The sequence below is a fragment of the Zerene cesonia genome, chromosome 25 (assembly GCF_012273895.1).
Source record: "Zerene cesonia ecotype Mississippi chromosome 25, Zerene_cesonia_1.1, whole genome shotgun sequence".
Lineage (NCBI taxonomy): Eukaryota > Metazoa > Arthropoda > Insecta > Lepidoptera > Pieridae > Zerene > Zerene cesonia.
Genome location: NC_052126.1, coordinates 5,404,088 through 5,424,212, shown reverse-complemented (window position 1 = coordinate 5,424,212; position 20,125 = coordinate 5,404,088). Strand labels below are relative to the sequence as shown.

General features: G+C 36.2%; 1 protein-coding gene and 1 long non-coding RNA gene across 2 annotated transcripts in view; one reads left to right on the top strand and one right to left on the bottom strand.

The window, feature by feature from the left end:
• Positions 1-20,125, top strand: part of LOC119836623 (protein MTSS 1) — a 149,591-nt gene that overhangs the window by 24,409 nt on the left and 105,057 nt on the right. The window lies entirely within an intron of this gene.
• Positions 18,576-20,125, bottom strand: part of LOC119836830 — an 18,347-nt gene continuing 16,797 nt past the window's right edge. Inside the window, exon 3 of the long non-coding RNA XR_005288117.1 lies at positions 18,576-18,586. This is a non-coding gene — a long non-coding RNA (uncharacterized LOC119836830). The remainder of the gene's footprint in view (positions 18,587-20,125) is intronic.

The window sequence follows — 20,125 nt, the reverse complement described above, 5'->3', positions numbered from 1 at the left end:
CAAAGTAAATTATATCAAAAATTCAAGTTTTAATCTCAAATTCGCATTTACCCTACCCATTTTCTTGGACTAAATTGTGCGCTAGGGCTGGCGATTGAGAGTTTGTGGCGGTGTGTTTGTGTGTTTGTGGATGAGTTGGTTAATATGTTTAGGATTTGTGTTGTAGAGGAACGGAGAGAAATATGTATTTAGGTGAATTAAATATTAACGTATTATGAAAATTAAACTTTTATTTTCATTTTGATACACAAAGTTGCATTTTTTTACTGAGTTGATGCAGTTGCAACAAAAACAAGCCGATCCACTGAGTATAACATTTTAAAATCAATAAAACTGTTATGTTTATAAAACTATGTTATTAAACAATATAAAAATAAATATAAATACGTTCAAACTCAAGTCGCCAACCCCATATCTGACGCACATATACGAAACATTTCAGTAAAATTTACTTGGGTCGGTTTAATTGACGTTTATTTGTGCGTTTCTCTAAACTTAAACATATTTTTATTAGTATTTTCTTATGTTTGATTTTACGCAAGTATTATACATTTAGAAATTAAAGACTTTTAAACGGATTTTAAACGCGATTTATTCATTGTATTATTAACCCGACGTTTCGAACACTTTGCAGCGAGCGTGGTCACTATAATTTCTAAATATTTTTTATTATTTATATTTGTTGATAGAGATAGCTATTGACTGAAATTTAGAATTCCGACATAACCCTATAGAAAAAAAAAAAATACATTTCTTCGTCCAGGTGTCGCTGACTGATTTTAACACGCATGTCTTTCCCCCTTTTGAAGTCTCAAATATAATACCGTAGTGTACGGTATCTAGACTAGACGAGACACCTCAGACGCCCTATAAGCTGAGCCCGGTGTCAAAACGTAAGGCTTTAAAGGTCGCGTATCCGCTTAGTGTAGGCGACCTTGTTTCCATCGATTGCCGCCGCGTTGAAAAATCGTTTCGTGATTCGACTTCTGTGTGTATGTTAGTAGTTAGTCCCTGAGTGTAGGTGTTGAGCACACTACAGCACACTTAAGCACGAATTGGGCCAGCTCGCAAACTATCGAATCTACTGCACCACAGAAGATCGGTGCGACGAGTGGCATGCTAATGAGTTTCGTTCAGTGATTGGGGGAGACAGAGACCTGTACCATTTGCTTTACCCTTCCCAGTCCTTTCCTTTATTCCCTCGCATCAATCCCTCTTTTAACTCAATACAGTTCGCACAGGTATTCATTTGCCTCTGTAAATCTTCATGGACGGTGCTGGTCGCTTACCAGCAGGTGACCCACCAGCTCCTAAGCTATCACATAAAAAAAATTGACCGGTTTCATATGTAAATTTCTGCCCGGCTTCACCCGTGCTACCTAATGAAATACTATGATACATTTGCGATACCGGCTTCTACAAACAACAAATTATATCACAATAACACTGATATCCAAGTATGAATGGATATCGGCACTAAATGGGTGAGCATTGTGTTGTGAAACAAATGAATTATTCAAACACCTACGGCGGGTCGTTTGGTTCAAGGTGATATGAAGATGTAATGTACGATTAGCTTTACGTGAGTACAGTAATTGCATAGGTGTGTAAATTATATTTGCTTGTTATCACACATCCCACTAATATTATAAATGTGAAAGTTTGTTTGGATGTTTCTTCGTCAATCACGGTGAAACTACTGAACGGATTTGGATGAAATTTGGTATACAGACAGGGTATGAGCCGACTTGGGTGATAGGATAGTTTTAATCCCGATTAAATGCTCCCTTGGGGTAAAATGGGAATCTTGATATCCGGACCCGAGACGAGCGTCTGGTATAATATAATTCGTTATATATATACCTAGCTTTAGTTCCCTGTATAGGATAATACTAATAATTAGCTCATCATATGTTATTTACGTTTGCATTTTTTTCCTACTTGCACTTGTTATTGAACTAGTTACTGCAAATATCTTCTATCTACACATAGTGGTGTTTGTTTGTTTGAACACATTTATCTCAGGAACTACTGGACTAAATTAAATCTTTCACCGTTTCATTACGTGAATGCTATAGGCCATATGTAACATGACATGACGAAGTGAAGCGGACTGTTAGTTACTTTATTAAGTTAATTTGATGTTCTTCGGATATATCTATACAAGTTCTCACTTAGAATGCAAATAAATTGTATATCGCTTTACTCTTCGCGTTTTATTTATGTCTTTTACGTTATTTTCATTGCAAACGTTTTCATTTCCATCAGCAAAATAATTTCACTTCGAGTATCGGCTAAAGCGCATTTCTAGAAACTTCACAAAGTCACGTGCAACTCGATAATGAAACTATTGTGGGCACATGAGATGTTTAGTGGAAAGCTTATTTATTATGAGAGCCATAATGATACATATAAATAAGTATGCTGTGGGTGATAAAGTTTAACGTCGCGTTAGATGTGTGTTTGAACACTTTCTGTTTTGTGCATTGTTTAATAGTACGCAGTGACTATTGAAAATAATGTGATACGTATTTATATGTACCTATATATATGGCTGGGTTTAGTCTTTTGTAGAGAAGAATTTGTATATGACACAATACATATATGTACTCGTATGTTTTAAATTAAAATTTTCGTTTTAGCTTACAACCTGCCCGTGCCCGCTTATGACCTGATGAGGTTTGCCTGATGGCAAGCGATTACCACCGCCCATGAACAGTTCTTTTACATGAACATAACTTTTAAGAAATAAAGGATATCCTGTACTTCTTAAAAGTGTCCCGTCGTCCTTTCAATGATTATCTTCCCATAAGAAAGGGAATGTACTGGAAAGTACAATGTTAGCATGCTTCTATTTCACGCCGATCTTCTGTGTCGGTGGTGGTACCTTCCCCGTTGCGAGCTGGCCTAATTCGTGCTGAGACGTGTTCATACTCCCACACTCGCCTTGTAATTGTTATAAAAGTGAGTCGGTTTGCGATTCATTGTTTTATCTAACGGGTCTTATCTCACGGGTATCGAGTAAACGGTATATTAATTAAGGCTAATAAGATGTAATCTCGGAATTACTCTTTAACGGATTGTATATTAAGATTTTAGATTGAGTATATCCTCTGTTATATAGATTTTTCCGCTTTTTCGACCTGCGGATCACTTCGATCTTCACTCGTTGATCTATGTAGGTAATTGGAGAGCGAAGGAATATATTATCCCTATGTCTTATAGGCATATCACTTACGCAACATTATGTCATTTTAACTGACAGACATAACGACACAATTACAATTACCGAATTGAGCACTCTAGAGAACTCATATACGCCCAAATGTGTGTGTAACCAAAAACCAATCTTTGTAGGACAATTTTATAATGAAACTAGCTGCGCCCCGCGGTTTCACCCGCGTAAGTCCGTATCCCGTAGGAATATCGGGATAAAAAATAGATGTTGGCCGATTCTCAGACCTACCCAATATGCTCACCAAATTTCAGAGGAATCGGTCAAGCCGTTTCGGAGGAGTTTGGCAACGAAAACTGTGACACGAGAATTTTATATATAAGACGAGAATTTTATATATATAGATATAGATTCATAAGTATTCCAATCAAAACAGAACTCATTAAGGCCATATTCTAAGTCGTTAATCATTGCCATTATTAAGGAGGATGTGAATGGAATAGTACTTTATATGTCTTATAGGCATATCACTACATAGTATAAAACAAAGTCGCTTTCTCTGTCCATATGTCCCTATGTATGCTTAAATCTTCAAAATTACGCAATGGATTTCGATGGCGTGTTTCTAAAAGATAAAGCCATTCAAGAGGAAGGTTTATATGTATAATAACTTCTGTTAAACTAACGCAAAGCCACATGCATAAGCCAGTTTATAAATATTATAATATGTAGAGAGAGAAAGTCTGTTAGTTACACCACTTGTAACACAAGAACGGCTGAACGTATTTTAATGAATTTTTGATGGTGCGTGCCTGCGTTGATTGGGATAATAACTATAAAACATTTGAAAAACTGAAAAAACAAGCTATTCGTGCAGAGTCGTGGCGAGGGTCCAGTACTTTACATTATATATATATATAGTAGTACTCAGACATGCATTAATAGGCTGGGCTGTATGCTAATCTTATTATGTAATACATTAGACGCACTGAATATATTAAAATTTAACGCAGCTTTAAGTGTAGTGGCATGAGGGATTATTAGTACGCAAGTATGTTTATTATCCGACTGTGAATGAAGAAAGGGTTGTTTTTCTATAATTATGTGTAGGCTTCTTTGTCGTTTACTTTACCGTTAATTCTATTGATTATTTAAACTGGAATTTATTGTCACATAGTTATGTGTTCATTTCTTGTATATACGCCATATACGTTTTTGGGTCTTTTCATTTTCCTATATATCCCAAGGTTGCCTCAGGGAAATTGATTCAAAGCGATAAGGCCGACAGTTTGTACAGTGAATACTTTTGTGTATAATTGTTTTTGTGTGTATGTATTTATTGTGCGATAAATTCTTAATAAATAAAAATAGCAGTGCATTTTGTCTTCGGTTATTATTATGAAAAAACAGTGCGTTATCGAAATGGGTATCTTAACGAGTTGTGCGTATATACAGCGCTAATTTCCTTACCATCTTGAAGTCGAAGCCGAACTTGAAGATATACCGTTTATTTCGGGACCCTAAGGTCACCCAGCGGCACCTAATTACCGCCACGTCAGAGTGACGCGTGTGTCGGGTTACGAAACGGGGCTTAGTGGAAATGCGCTCATTAGTTTATATAGACTTCTTGGTTATGATCCCGCATGGTGACATTGATTGGAGCTTGTGAGGTTTTGAACCCTGTTACGGCGTACAAGGGTCTAATTTATAATTTAATCAGGAGGTGTATGAGCGAGTAGGTGATTGACTCTCTGTCCCCCAGGTAGACTTCACATTTTCCGTTAAATTTCCATCAGTTTAATGGATCCTTTGACAACGCATAGTTACGCTGTGGCATTAAATAAATAGCTAAATTAGATTTCATGATTATTTTCATGTTAGTTTTACGTTTATGTGTAAGTCTTTGTTTCCTTTCTATGCATAAAAACATGATAAAACAAGTCGGCCAACCAATATACGCTTGCCATATATTCAAGACGATATTGTTTCAAACGCTTGCTTTAAATATATGAATTGTGCATTTGATTTGAAAAGAACAAGGTTATTAAGAATTAAGATATGGACCGGGGCCATCAACGGGACACAAGACAATTAATTACCAACAACCCCTAATGGCTTGCAAAGGAGAGCGCAGTGGCGCATCATCAGGTCGTCGACCCCAGCACCCCAGCCAACCCCGACGACCCACTTGCAGTGCGCCGACCCTTATTATACTGTATCACGGAAGATGCCTTGTATCTAAGTGCTGGAGTGCCGGCTTTTTCGCTAGACTTGCATGAAACGGATAACCAAGTGGCCTGTGGGTGGATTTTCCGACTTTTTCCCATAATTTGACCTGGTTTTTTGGTAATTTTTAGTAGATCCGTTGTGTAGTAGTTGGGATAGATTGGGATTGATCCCAGCTGTAAAGTTTTACGTAAAAGGGATAGTTAAATTTGTATTTTTTTATATCGTATTGGAGGTGAATTGATGGGTTATATCTACCGAAAAGTAAGCGATTCACTTCGAATTGATTCGTCTAATACACCAGTATGAAGTTATAATTATGACATGTGGAGCTAGCTTAACCAGTTTGTCTGTTTTAAGATCTAGATTTTCATCCGCATAACATCTTCGGAATAACACAAAAGAAATGTAACAACAAGTTTTTATTATAAACTAGAGAGCGTAGAATACTGTCAAAGAATATTCGCCTGCAATATATTAATAAGTATGGCATTTCATATTCAACTCCTGAAGGCCCATATCCTTTTCCTTACCCTTCCCAGTCCTTTCCTTTATTCCTATCCCCAATCCTTTCTTAATCCCTTCCCAAAAAGACGGCAATCCATTTGTAGAGGCGTAAGGCCTGCAATGGACCTTATGCCTCTCCAAATGTTCATGGGCGATGGTAGCGCTTACCATCAGGCGTCCCACCAGCTCCATTGCAGACTGAACATAAAAAAAATCTCCTAAATGTCACACAGTAGCACAAAGAAAGTGATATAAAAAGGATTTTCGCATAATTAAGAGTAATATTTCAACCCAGATTGCGACACAATGGCCCCGAACAAAAGCGAGTAGACGAGGGATGGTCTAATTAAGATGTTTTTAGGTTCATTTGATTCTGTTTGGGATTGTTGTATTGCCCTATTTAAGTTTTTAGGTTATTGTGATAATAATGCTTCGTTTACATTGTACGATAGTGCATTAAACGGTATCTAATGTGTTCCCAAAAATAATATAATTATTTTTTTCTTGTTGCCAAACGGAACAAATGTGGATTCAATAACAAACACACACAAAAATAACGATGCTAATGGTTAGATTATATACTTACAATGACAATATGTTTTTTTTATTTTATGATATTGATTTATCCCTTACAATGGTTTGTTTTTTGAATTAACAGACTGAGACTATTAGTTCAAGTGAAAAGTAATAAAAAAACGAATATTTCTAAAGTTTTAGTCGAATGATATACTATGTATGATTTGCGTTGACAATATTGTGGAGATGGTAAATTGCCCTATCTTCAAGCAATATTGCTTCCACATAGATAATAATAGTGGTGTTCGCAGCGGGGCGTTGAGGTGCGCAATGAAATTGCTTTATTATTGCATTAGTAACGGTAGGGTGACTATGATTTGCCTGAAGCGAGGGATAAGTCTAAGTGCAAATATTTATGTAAATATGTGTGATGTTGTGGTTTTGATTTGCGAAGTGGGTTGGTTTTGGTGTGACTTGTTTGAATATTTTTTTTATTAGTTTGTTATTAGCATTCTCTACAAAAAATATTACTACAATTTAATTTATGTCGAATGACTGGTTATATTTCTATTCTTTAAAGAAAAATCGTAATTTAATAATGGTAAATCGCGTTATATTTATAATTGTAAGCAAATATCTTTAAACTTCGTCGAATTATACTTTTACAAGGAACAGAGAGATTTATTAATTTTAACGCGGCCCGCCATACAAAGCTTTATGAATAAACTCTCATCAATTTAAAAGTGTAAACTGTTTTACCGCCGTGCCGTTGATTGCAAATTTGTGTAATTATTTTGTCAGATGCAGATGCAGCTGAGTGTTCGTGTAAACACCGGCGCTTGTGATTGCGATCGTTTCACGAGTGGAATACGTTTAAGTGGGAGTTTTTAAAGTGTTGTAATTTATGGGTGTCGCTAAAGGATTTTTGAGGCTTATGAAATTTTTTTGGGTTATGGTTTAAGTGGAATGATGTTTTGTTATTTGACTTAAAATACTATAAATTATATGTTCCTTAACTTATAATAAAATTTGACTTGCTTACAGTTCATGAAAGACAAGTCATTTTAATACTTTAATATTGGTCCTTAAGTATACGTTTAATTTTGATGTATTTAGTAATAACCTAAAAAGAACTATAAAACTTATATAAAGTGAGTCCGTTTATGCCCAATCATGGTGACCCTACATATAATATTAGTTCAGTGCAAATGGATTTACGCCGTGACGTCACTTGCTGAGACTGCGTTATGTCTCCTTGTACAATTCACTTCCTCTTATACATGCGTTTGCGACGGATGTTATATATGCATATTTTGATTTATGTTCTTTTATACATTAAAGTATTATGTTTGCATATTGATTTGTTCCACAGTTTTATGACCGTTGTTATTGTGGTTTACGCTTTAGCGTTGAACCGAGGGGTCCTGGGTTCGATTCCCGGTGGGTATTCACAAATGATGCCGTTAGAAAGCTTTGACAATTTGAAGGCGGTATGATTTCTTAAATAATTATTAATTTTAAAATTTGAGATATATCTATAGATAGTTCGTTAGTGTTTTGTCATCTAATTAGATGTAATGGGTCTATAAGTGGGGAAATCTTACATAGAGACCCACTGCTCTGCTCTGGGGAAAAAGTCGTGGGTTATGTCGGATTCCTACCGACCAAAACCGCACTGCGTTCCGTCGAGCCGGGGACCCACGGTAACTGGTTATAATTAGTCAGCGACCCAGGTATAATGACCCTGCTAAACCCACAATTGAATTAACGAAACCGAAGAAAGCCTCTGTGCGGCTACGTTGGTACCTTGCGGATGAAAAAAACGTCAGACGATAACAGAATAAGGTGTATTGAAGTGGTTATTTATTTAAAAGCCATATAATTTTATCGGTTTCGGTCGCGGAGTTATGGCTCGTGACGTCACGTTTCTCAGCTACCCACGTGTAACAAATAGAAATTGGTGTTATGTGGGTGTAACCGTATTAGGTGTTATTGTGGGTATGTAACATATAAGGGTTTTATGGGTTTGGATGGTTATAGACGAAGAGATGGTTGAGTTGATGTGCTTGTAATCTACATGTATTCGCTTTTTTTTTAATTTGTTTTATTTATACTGATTATTGAAATTCACTTGTATTCGAATGTCTTAGTCTTATATTCTAACTGGCCATTGTAAGACGGTTGAAATTTTCAAAAATGATTGTAGTTTCTGTTGCCACTATAACAATTAATAAAATAAATCTCAGAATTAAAAAAAAAAAAACATTCAACAGATACACACGTGATGTAGGTACATATTTATTTGCGTACATACAGCTGCGAGCATATTACAATTAACCCACTGGTATCTACCTACATCCTACTAATCCTTTTAATATTATAAATGCGAAAGTTTGTAAGGATGTATGTGTGTTTGTTGCTCTTTCACGCAAAAACTACTTAACCGATTGCAATGAAATTTGGTACGTAGATAGCTGGACAACTGGAATAACATATAGGCAACTTTTTATCCCGATAATCCTACCGGATACGGACTTACGCGGGTGAAACGCGGGGCGCAGCTAGTAGTACATAAACTTATAAATAAGTATGAATTTGTCAACGGCGAAGTTCCTGTTCTGCGTATAATTTTAAGTAATGTGCCAGTGAATTTTGGATTTTAATTTTAAGAACAGATAATTCAATTTCTATATTACGATAGTTTTAATGTTGTTATACATCTCGTACTCTTAGTTTAAACGTGGGCGCAGACTGTTTACTAAAATGTTTTTATGCTATTTTTTTTTAATAATGTTTTCTTATTTATATTTATCTGCTTCCAGGTACGAACTAATATTCCCAATTGATCTACTATCGGTAAGAATTTGTCTGACTTTTACGGTGATTGTTCACTGTGATTGGTTACTTTTAACACGCTTATATTAGCATCATCAATCAGCTGTACGTTTGTCTGTTACTGACTCCTTTGGACACGATTTTGACTCACTATACAACGAACAGATTTAAATTGTGTATAATTTCATTTATTCTGTCGATCCTAATCTGGATTACAAGATAAACCCATGAAGTTTTTTTTATTGTCACCGATCCTTGATAAATGTACGAAGTTTGAATTAAATCTGCCCGTTTAAAGTGGGTCAAAATCGAGTCTCCAAGGAATCGGTTATAGACAAACACATACTATATACACACACACACATACATAATACGGGAACAGAGCGTTTTCAAGTGTACCTTCCGTTACAGTCATAAACGATTATGTACTATAAAATGTTTTTAAGTGTTGCTATGTGCAATTATTAATCTTGTTTAATATTAAGTAAGACAAGTGAAAGATTCCCAACAGCATCTTACGTCGAGCCGGTTATAAATTGCAATCAAACGACAAAAGGTTATAAATATGGCGGATACGTGGGTATTCTCTCATCGCGTGATCTTACTAATCTAGTGTACTTACTTAACTTTCTCTTATGTTATCTACCTATACCAATTGTTAATATTTATGACTAGCTGTTCGCACCGGCTTCCCCCGTGGTACATGTATATAGCTTATGCCACTCAGTGAAGTTGAAGCTTTCCTAATGGTGAAAGAATTTTTAAAATCGGGCCAGTGGTTTTTGAGTTTTTCTATTACAAACAAACAAAAAAAATATTAATTCTTCCTTTTTATTATATTATCGTAGAGGTGTAGATTAAAAAAAGAAATTTGTAGTTTTTTTAAAACGAAAGCATGAATTCATGAATTCGTAACAAAAGTCTTAAATAACTAACAAAAACAAACAAACACAAGTGAGAATGTGTAGCTTGTTAGTTGCTGACACAAATCTTAAAATCTTAATCTAATATATAAAATTCTCGTGTCACAGTTTTCGTTGCCATACTCCTCCGAAACGGCTTGACCGATTTTGATGAAATTTTTTGTGCTTATCCGGTATCTATGAGAATCGGCCAACATCTATTTTTCATACCCCTAAATGATAAGAGTAAGGCAGAACAGCGTTTGCCGGGTGCAGCTATAAAATGCTAACCTGACTGACTGGCTGATCTATCAACGCACAGCCCAAACTACTGGACCCATCGTGCTGAAATTTGTCATGCACATAGCCACTATGATGTAGACTAAGAAATGATATTCATAAATTCTTTTCTCAAGGGGGTTAAATAGGGGATGTAAGGCTATGATAGTTTACATCATGAACATTTATTTTCGCCACGAGAGTGAAGCAATAGAAACAGCTAGTTTAAAGTATATAATAGAGTTAAAAAGAAGTTTTTATTTACTAGACTATATCATCCAGTAGTAGCACGTAGGTATATGAATGCAATTCGATATCAGCATACTAGGTAGTAAAATATTCCGCGGCGACCGCTTAACCGCAACGTCGATAGTCGGCCAACTTTCGTCGTAACTTTATATCGTTGCTTATTTGCTTCTTACTGGATCATTGGACGGTGTTCTTTCGAATGTTGGAATTGAGAAAAATACGGATGTTGTCTTATTGTCTTAACGTTTTTTTTTTTTTTTTGTTTTGAATACTTACGGAATAGGTCGCCAGATAAGTTGAAACTGAAACTTCCTAACCGGTGGTATGTATATATTAAATGTATAGTATGTTATGATGATTTTTAAGATTTCTAGAATAAATAGATGTTAGATTTAGGGTGGTCTTTTTGTTAAAATCTAACGCTATGCTGCTCTGTTGTGTAGCAGGATTCATCATCATCAGCCCATATATGTTCCCACTGCTGGGACACAGGTCTCCTATGAGGGTTCAGGCCATAATCCACCACGCTGGCCAAGTGCGTGCAATGTCGTCGAACTTTTGATTCTCGGACATGCCGGTTTCCTCACGATGTTTTCCTTCACCGTTATAAGCAGTGGTGATGTTATCTACATGCGCAGATAAATTGAAAAATCAATTTATTTCTTGCACGCTCGCCCGGTCTCGATCCCCGACTTATCGATTTTGAAGTCCGAGGTTCTCACCACTGAGCCACCACGTGTAGCAGGATTGATTGAACTAAATTCTAGAACGACATGCCTATAGCAGCAGTGGTCGTTTCTAAGTGCTATCTATCAACTAGGGTTGCAACTTTATGGCGTTGAGTTGAAAAAACATTATTACAAACAATATTAGTGAGATTATATGGATTTCTATGATCATTGTCTGTGCGCGTGTTATCAACATAGACTTTTTAATTCAAAGAGTTTACAAGCCGAGCCACATGGAACATCTGGTCTAAAGCGAGATGAACTATCAATACTAGATCTGCACAAAGTGCCCAGTTGATATTCAACAATGGCACACACATAAATGCACTAAAGACGGCCATTATACAATTCCTTTGTGATCGACGACGTCTCGCCTCTAGGTACATGTTGATCCGACTTGCATACGAGATACGCAACGTTTGTGCCTTTTATGTATCGCTAGTGTTAGATTGTATTGAATTCTGAGTAGATTTTTTTGTATGTAGAACGTTCTTTAGCAGCAAAAAATGTGTCAATAGCAAGGCATCGATTATCTCCAGGAGCTTGCGCTATTTTTTTTTCTTCGTTTTCTATGTTTGTTCCAGCTGGCCGTTTTTGGAACGAACTGTCACTGGCAGATAGGTTATGTGTTGAGGAATAGATCAGGACACTATTATTTTTATAAGGATTTGGGTTAAAGGAGCACCATTGTTACACGTTAACACCATATCTAAACTAGGTCAGTATGGATGTAAAGAAAAATTCAAGTTTTCTCAGATACCGACATAGTCTTACTATAAATACTAATAAGGGTTTCTTTTATACATGATTATCGTTACATTCTATCCTCAGGTTCATTAGCCGTTAAGTAAATAAAACAAATTCAAATGCGATTTTTATTCGAGAATTTATTTTGATATGTGTACATATTTTATATTACATTCATACAGCGGTAAATTATCAACGATTTGAAAAAGTTGTTAACCTAATTTAGATAGTTTGTAACTAACAATAATTCGTACTTTGTTCTACCTTAGAATAAAGTATGATGACGTTTGTAAAGTTAGAGACAAAGTGAGCATAATTGCTAGCGATTTCGTTAACAAAATTAAATAATTGATCACGCCTTATTTTTTCTTACAAAATCCCCAGCAAAAAAAAAAACAATAACAAAATACAGTAATTCATTACCCCTGAGATTACACAGCTAGCTGCACGCCCGATGAAATCTTTTTTCCCTATATAACCCAGTTTTTCAGATCTGCTTTATAAAAGACCCTCATTGGTTCTAGAGCTTTATTAGTTCCCGCTCTTTTTGTATAACTGCGTTTTATGTTCGCAAATCGAGTGAATGGGATTTTTTTATCGACGGTGCAATGTCGATTGTATGTTTGCGACGAGACGGTTTTTCTCTAGAAGTTTCTTTGGATTTTATGAAGGTTACCGTCTGGTCGTGTTACTACTGGTGAAATGTTATTTTGCGCCGCGATTTGGATATTATTGATTATTCTCTTCTGTGTGATTTTACGCGTTTATTATACAGTTAGAAATTTTATACATTTTAACACCCTTGACCATGCTCGCTGTAATGTGTTCGGATTAAATAATATAAAGAATATATCATGTTTAAGATCCGTTCGAAATACTTATTTCTTCGCTAACGTACCTAAGTCCCTTTGACCTAAATAAAATACACAGGATAAAATTTTAAACGTTAAGTTGTTATATTTCATAAGTTGGTTGATTTCTAAAAGACCCAAATAGAGGAATGGAAGTTTGAATGAAAGGTTTTTGATGGCGAAACACAGTTCGCGGGTACAGCTAGTAAAATGACGGACAATAACGAGTAGTAGTAGTCACAATATCGCGTGTAAAGCCGGGTATCCACCATGCTGCCGAACAAGCTCTTGCAATAGCACCGCATAGTGGATACATTTGCGAACTTGGAGCGTGTAACGCGCAACGCTCCAGTGGGCGGCGGTTTGGGCACACAAAGGAGAGCTCAAGTCTGTTCTGGACTGTGGAGCACGCGTATCTCTATGGAGATACGCGAATCTTCAGGTATCATAGCGGTTATATATCAGAGCGGTTGTGGGAGCAAAACGCAAGAGATTTGCGAACATAATAGATATCCAGCTTTACGCATCAAACACGAGATAAACAAAAGCTCCTCATGGATTAACTCGCAATCCGTCTGCCGAATGAACAGTGACGCTCTGATACGTGAGATGCATTAATACACCTTCTAGACGCGGCACGGCGCGGCGCTCAAGGAAACCTCTGAACTCGTGTCGCGGGTCGACGAACCGTCGCCGCGTGGTAGGGTTGTGTGTACTCTACACATCGAGGGTTTTGACATGTCCTAGCTGCTCGCCCCCGCTTCGCCCGGGTAGACATTTATCGTAATTGAAATGATAGAAACTATCTATTCTGTTGAATCAAACTGTGCGGTGGGCATGTTTGATTTAAATCGATTGATTAATTGAGTAGCACGTAATCTATGTGTAGGTTATAAGCTTTATAAGCGCATTGTTTTAAAGAATTTTGCGGGTATATCTAAAAGTGATATTGATGTGCTAACATCGCCATCTTGTGGAATTACTTTATACAGTTTATTTGAAAATAATTTTTTGTTTCCTAGAAGTAATTCATAGACTATTTTGTGCGTATTGCGAATGCATTGTACCTACGTTGTTTGTTTGAATGCAAAAGAAATAGAGAATAAATCATAATCATAATATATACAGTGTTTGACTTAAAATGAAATTATTATAAATGATTTGAATTAGAATTAAAAATCACATAGTTACTATAAACATTTTCAATTAATACATAACAGATCCCATTTATTTATCATGTCAAATGACTCAAGTATCCTACTAATATTATAAGAGCTAGATATTTTGGCCTGACCTCAAAACTACTATCGGATCAGTTGGATGATTCGTCACAAGTGGTCCATTGTGGCATCGATAACTTTGACCCGCCTGTTCTGAGACTAATGCACTTGTGATAGAGGTCATCTTTATGTAGATCTGTGTGTCTGTTCATTTTATTCCCACTTATATTACAAATACGAAAGTATCTCTGTCTGTTTGTCTGTCTCTTCGCGCCTTATCTACTGAACCGATTTGAATGAAATTACAAGTACCACAGGTATAGTGTGAGAAATTACACGAAATCACCACGGATGAGAAGTTATGCGGGGAAAACGTCTTAGACTGTATTTCTTTACCTAATGTAACGCGGTCGAAGTCGCGGGCCGAGAGCTAGTAAAAATATTTGACTTTTCACGCCGAGGTCTGATGAGGTTTTTGGCTGTAGATGGATGACATAAGAGATGAATTATGTCTGTCTGCGATCTGGTTTCTGCACTGTTATCGCAAAGTAATGTGTTATGGCGGTAGTTGAATAAATCACTTTTGCTCGCTTTTAAGTTCATATTTGTTAACGAATATCATCATTCTGTATTTATGTTATCTAATTGTAATTTGATTTCTAAAAAAAATGTATTCTAGATGAAACTCGTGGCGTCACTCGAGTGGTACCCGGGTAAAAAGAAACCTATATCCATACTTAACTGCCGCTGCCAAAATTCGTAAAGATACGATAAGCTGTTTTCGCGTGAAAGAGTAATAAACATTCTTACATCCATCCATCCATCCATCCATAATACTAATAACAATATCAATTCATCATCAGCCCATTTATGTTCCCACTGCTGGGACACAGGCCTCCTATGAGGGTTCAGGCCATAATCCACCACGCTGGCCAAGTGCGGGTTGACAGATGTCACATACCGTTGAACTTTTGATTCTTGGACATGCAGGATTCCTCACGATGTTTACCTTCACCATTTTAAGCAGTGGTGATGTTATCCACATGTGCAGATAAATTGAAAAAATCGATTTATTTCCTGCTCGCTCGCCCGGCCTCGAACCCCGACTTGTCGATTTTGTAGTCCGAGGTTTTCACCACTAAGCCACCACTGCCTTTTTTGGATATCATACAATATCAATTGTCTTTACATAATAGCATAACTAGGTTGACTGCACGACTCGTTATTATCTTTTTTTTCGGTTGTTATTTGTAACAATTATTATTTACGCCAAATTAAACGCTATGCAATAACATCAAGTGTTACAAATTTGATATGTATATGATAGAATATGGCCTGTGATATACAAATTTGCAGGCGATGGTGGTATATCTTAATTTACTGTACTTAATTTTCGTTTATGAACCTCTATAAATTCAAAATCTTTAGTCATGCCGTTTATGTTAAATGAGATGAACACAGTGGAATCATACTAATGAATATTAAAGACACAAAGTAATCGTTAAAGAATTATGACAACAAATTAGCGTTTAAACATATAGCCAAGGTCATGGTCAAGGAATGTGAAAAAATGTATCTGATAGTAAATAATTTGGTTGCTTATATGCGTCACATATTCTGTCTTATAATGAATGCATCGTTTGTGTTCTCTGCAAATTCATATATAAGAAACTACGGTGTCTGTTCTTCTGCAAGTTTGAAGCTTAGCTCGTTTATCTGATGCGCAAATGTACTGTATATTTGTTATTGATTTTAATTTGCTGTGTTACAATAAAAAAGATGTGTCTCAACTTCAGTTATCGTAATTAGAAACACAATTATATGACTTTTTTTGTAGGTTGAAATTTGATCTCGTATATCGGATGGTGTGCGCTTTACACGGTACTAGCTGCGCCCCGCGGTTTCACCCGTATCCCGTAGGAATATCGGAATAAAAACCACGTCCACCTATCTACTTACTAAATTTCATTGCAATCGGTTCTGTAGTTTTTGCGTGAAAGAGTAACAAACACACACATACATCCTTACAAACTTTCGCATTTATAATATTAGTAGGATAATAGTCCAGTGTATATTCACGAGAGCTCGATATTCCATAACTGAACCAGTAGATTAATGAGATACAGAATGAAGTATACAATTTAAGTTAATTAACCGGCGCAGCGGAGGCTAAGTCACGTTATGTTAAGCGGGTGACGTAACACTGGCAGTGTGTCAAGTGAGGTGAACGCTCCGATAGTGCTGGTTAAGTGGCTGAACTGTTTGCAGGGTTTGACACGGTCGGCTGGAGGCGTGATAACGGGCAAGGATGGTTTTGAGAAAGGTGCTCGGTGGGCGGTTGAGTTTGGTTTGCTTAAAATGGTAGGAGTGTTGGTAAATGAAGATGATGGTGTGATTCTATTTGGCACTCATTTATCTAGCCAATAAGTTACTTGTAGGTGTTTTTATGTGGATTTGGAACTTTGATTATGTTAGTATAACTCGTGGGTAAATTAAATCATAGAGTTTAAATCATGATATTATTTTTCGTGCATACTTCGGTTATTAATCGAATTTACTTATGAGTGACGATAGTTGTCCAAATGTATCAAGGTGGCCAAGTTTGTTGGCTATTAGAATACTATTGTGCGATTTAAGGTCACAATTCGTGTTTGATATTGCATAAATGTACGTTTTAATCCTATCCTATCCTACTATCCTACTAATATTATAAATGCGAAAGTTTATAAGGATGTGTGTGTGTTTGTTGCTCTTTCACGCATAAACTACTGAACCGATTGCAATGAAATTTGGTACATACAGAGCTGGACAACTGGAATAACATATATAGGCAACTTTTGATCCCGATATTCCTACGAGATACAGACTTACGCGGATGAAACCGCGGGGCGCAGCTAGTATGATCAAAATTATATAAAACAAAGATGAGGTAAGTCACTAATATGATAGAAAAAGAAGTTCTCATGGAGCTCACTGAGATTATGTTAAACAAGGAAAGTTTATCTAACTAGTTCCCAAGTAAACGGGTCTATTTTCGAGCTGAGCTAGGAGGGTAGCTCTAGAATGGCGATGCAAACCTTTACTCCGCGTTGCGCTTTGCAATCGAGTGCACTCGGCTCGAGTTCTCTTGAGCTCTAATGATGTTGTTGAAATATGTTCGCTAGTTGGGTATAGGTACTTGTCGGGGAGTGGATATTTTGTGAGACACGGTTGGTGGTGAATAGCGTTTAGTAGGTACTATGTGGCGGTGATCTACAAACAAATGATTATTTTGAGCACAAAACGAAACCGCCTTCAATTTTTGAGGACTAGACCAAAGTTAAAGGGGACCACACGATCAGTTCAGCCCATCGAATTGATAACCTTTTTTTTTGGAGTGGGTTGAAATACGAAATAGGAGTTAATTCTCTATATAGGCAATTGCAACTGGTCCTTGACAGTGTGTTATAAATATTGGGAATATAAGTAGTGAGGTCTCGAAGGCTGGAGGAAACTGGTGATGATGATGGTTTGTAGGACCTCTGCGAGTGTGCTGCTCGCTTTTAAGAGGAATGGATAAGAATGGTATTGACGTTCAGGGGTAAACAGGTTTAGGTATGGTACTAAAATGATCATACGATCAATTTGGTTAGTTTAAATTTAATTAATGAAAATGCCGCGGTTTAAATATGCCAGTTGTGACATCTATCAACCCATGTTTGTCCCCAGTGCAGGTTCACAGAGCTATAATGAGTAATACTGAGAACTATACAAGAAAGTACGTAAATTTAATCTTATAACAAAAAAAAAGCTTTTTCAAATACATCGAAACGCTGTAACGTCTGTCTGTCTAGGCAGCACAGTCGTTACGCCAGTTCCCACCTCGGTAGTGAGGTCGCGTTACTGGTGATTCAGATAGTAGTTGCATTCAACATGGAACGGCGCGGCGCCGGCGCGGCTGGCGTAGCGGTATCCTGACCTCGGCGGTCCAATGCGGGATGGTTTTAGATGATTCTCTGTGTTTTTTATATTTTTTTTTTATAGAAATGTAGCTATATAGGTGGTATCCACTTTTTCTTATATTTTTGCGATTGAAAAAAAATGTCATGTTTTTTTAAATCAAATAAAAATTCTTTATAAGCAATTGTACTAAAAAACTTATCGAATAACAAGCGTTCTGTCCCGGCTACGCCTGAGGTACTTAAAAGAGGTATATAATACTGCACCGATTTCTTTTAGAAATCGGTGCAGTATTTCCTGAGATTTCAAAGCGCGTTCAAAGTTCAAACAAACAAACTATTTAGTAGTGGTAGTAGGTATGAATACAATATATTATAGCTAGGTTTTGTGTTAGGTGTTAAATTTGGTATATCTAATGAAGCTTTTATCTTGAAGGATATGGGAGGTTAAAGAACATTTAATGAGAGAACAGTACAAGTAATGAAAATGTGATAAGCGATTTGTAATTATTACTTACTGAAAAAAACATTTTAATGACATTTGCATAAATGTCATTGTTAAAATATTATTTAGGTACCTACGTTGCCGTTCGAGACAAAATTTCGTTTTGGTTTCGATATTTCGAGTAACCTACTTCTTTATGCATAAGATGGATATAAATTTAAATTATCTAATATATCTTCAATTTATATTTATTTTTGTTTTTGTTTTATACACTATATGGAGTTCGAAATTTTTCGTATTTCTTTTTCAATAAAGCTACATGATTGGGATGTCTTTATTGTATGGTGATTTTTGTTTACTAGCGGTCCGCCCTGCTTCGTCTGTGGTACGTGTATAGCCTATGTGACTATATGAAGATGCAGCTACCTAATGTTAAAAGAATTTTTGAAAAGGCGTTATAATAATAATATATATCCATTTAATCGAGCAACTATGAAGTCTCATTTTGTTAGTAACAATATGCTTAAAAACTATGTGAGTACATGTAATTAGAAATTATCCTATTCTATACCATTGATGCAAATAATATTAATAAGTTATAAACAAACATTTAAATGTTTTTTTTTTTCTCTTTATTGTTCAAGGACTTTGTAGAGTAGAGACCATGTTGTCCCGTAAATTCCAGTAACAATTAATTCCTCCTGTTTCATCATCATCATCATCAGCCCTACATGTTCCCACTGCTGAGACACGGGCCTTGTGTGGGTTCAGGATACAATCCACCACGCTGGCCAAATGTGGGTTGGCAGATTTAAATCGTTTCACGGGAAAAGTTATTTTGGGCTAACACTAACTCGCATCGGAAGCTCTCAATAGGAAAAAAAGCCCCCGATTTTGAAACATTACTCGTTGGTGCACCGATCCTATTGATCTGTAGAAATGTGTAGTTACCTACAGTTACCTACAGGTCTTAGCGTAATGATATATATAGCCAAACATTGAAATAATTTGTCTATCGGACCGGAGTAGTTCCCGAGATTAACGCGTTCTACCGAACATGCTCTTCGGCATTTCATTATTAATATATATTCGATCACAAAGGGCTACTACAAAACAAAAAGTTATTACGCGCGTCACGGGTCACTTCAGCTCCGCGTAATAAATAAATTAAAAATATAAAGTATAAAAAAGTGTACCGTATTTATGGTGTAACGCGATCTATATTGAGTGATCTACGTGTGTTAGTGTTTGTAAAATCATCAGTGCTTTAAATATACCTGTAACGGCGATGAAATGTGTGCTGTGAATAAGTGACTAAAAACTAATGAATTCTCTTTTCAATTACTCCAAATTTAATTAAAACTATAAAATAAGAACTAACATAATCTCAGAAGATATGTAATAATTGTATTCAATTCTAAAATCACACGAAAGTACAATTCCTTTGTTTAAATATCCGTTGACGATTATAAGAGATCAAAGTACAGTGAATCAACAGTTAACGCGT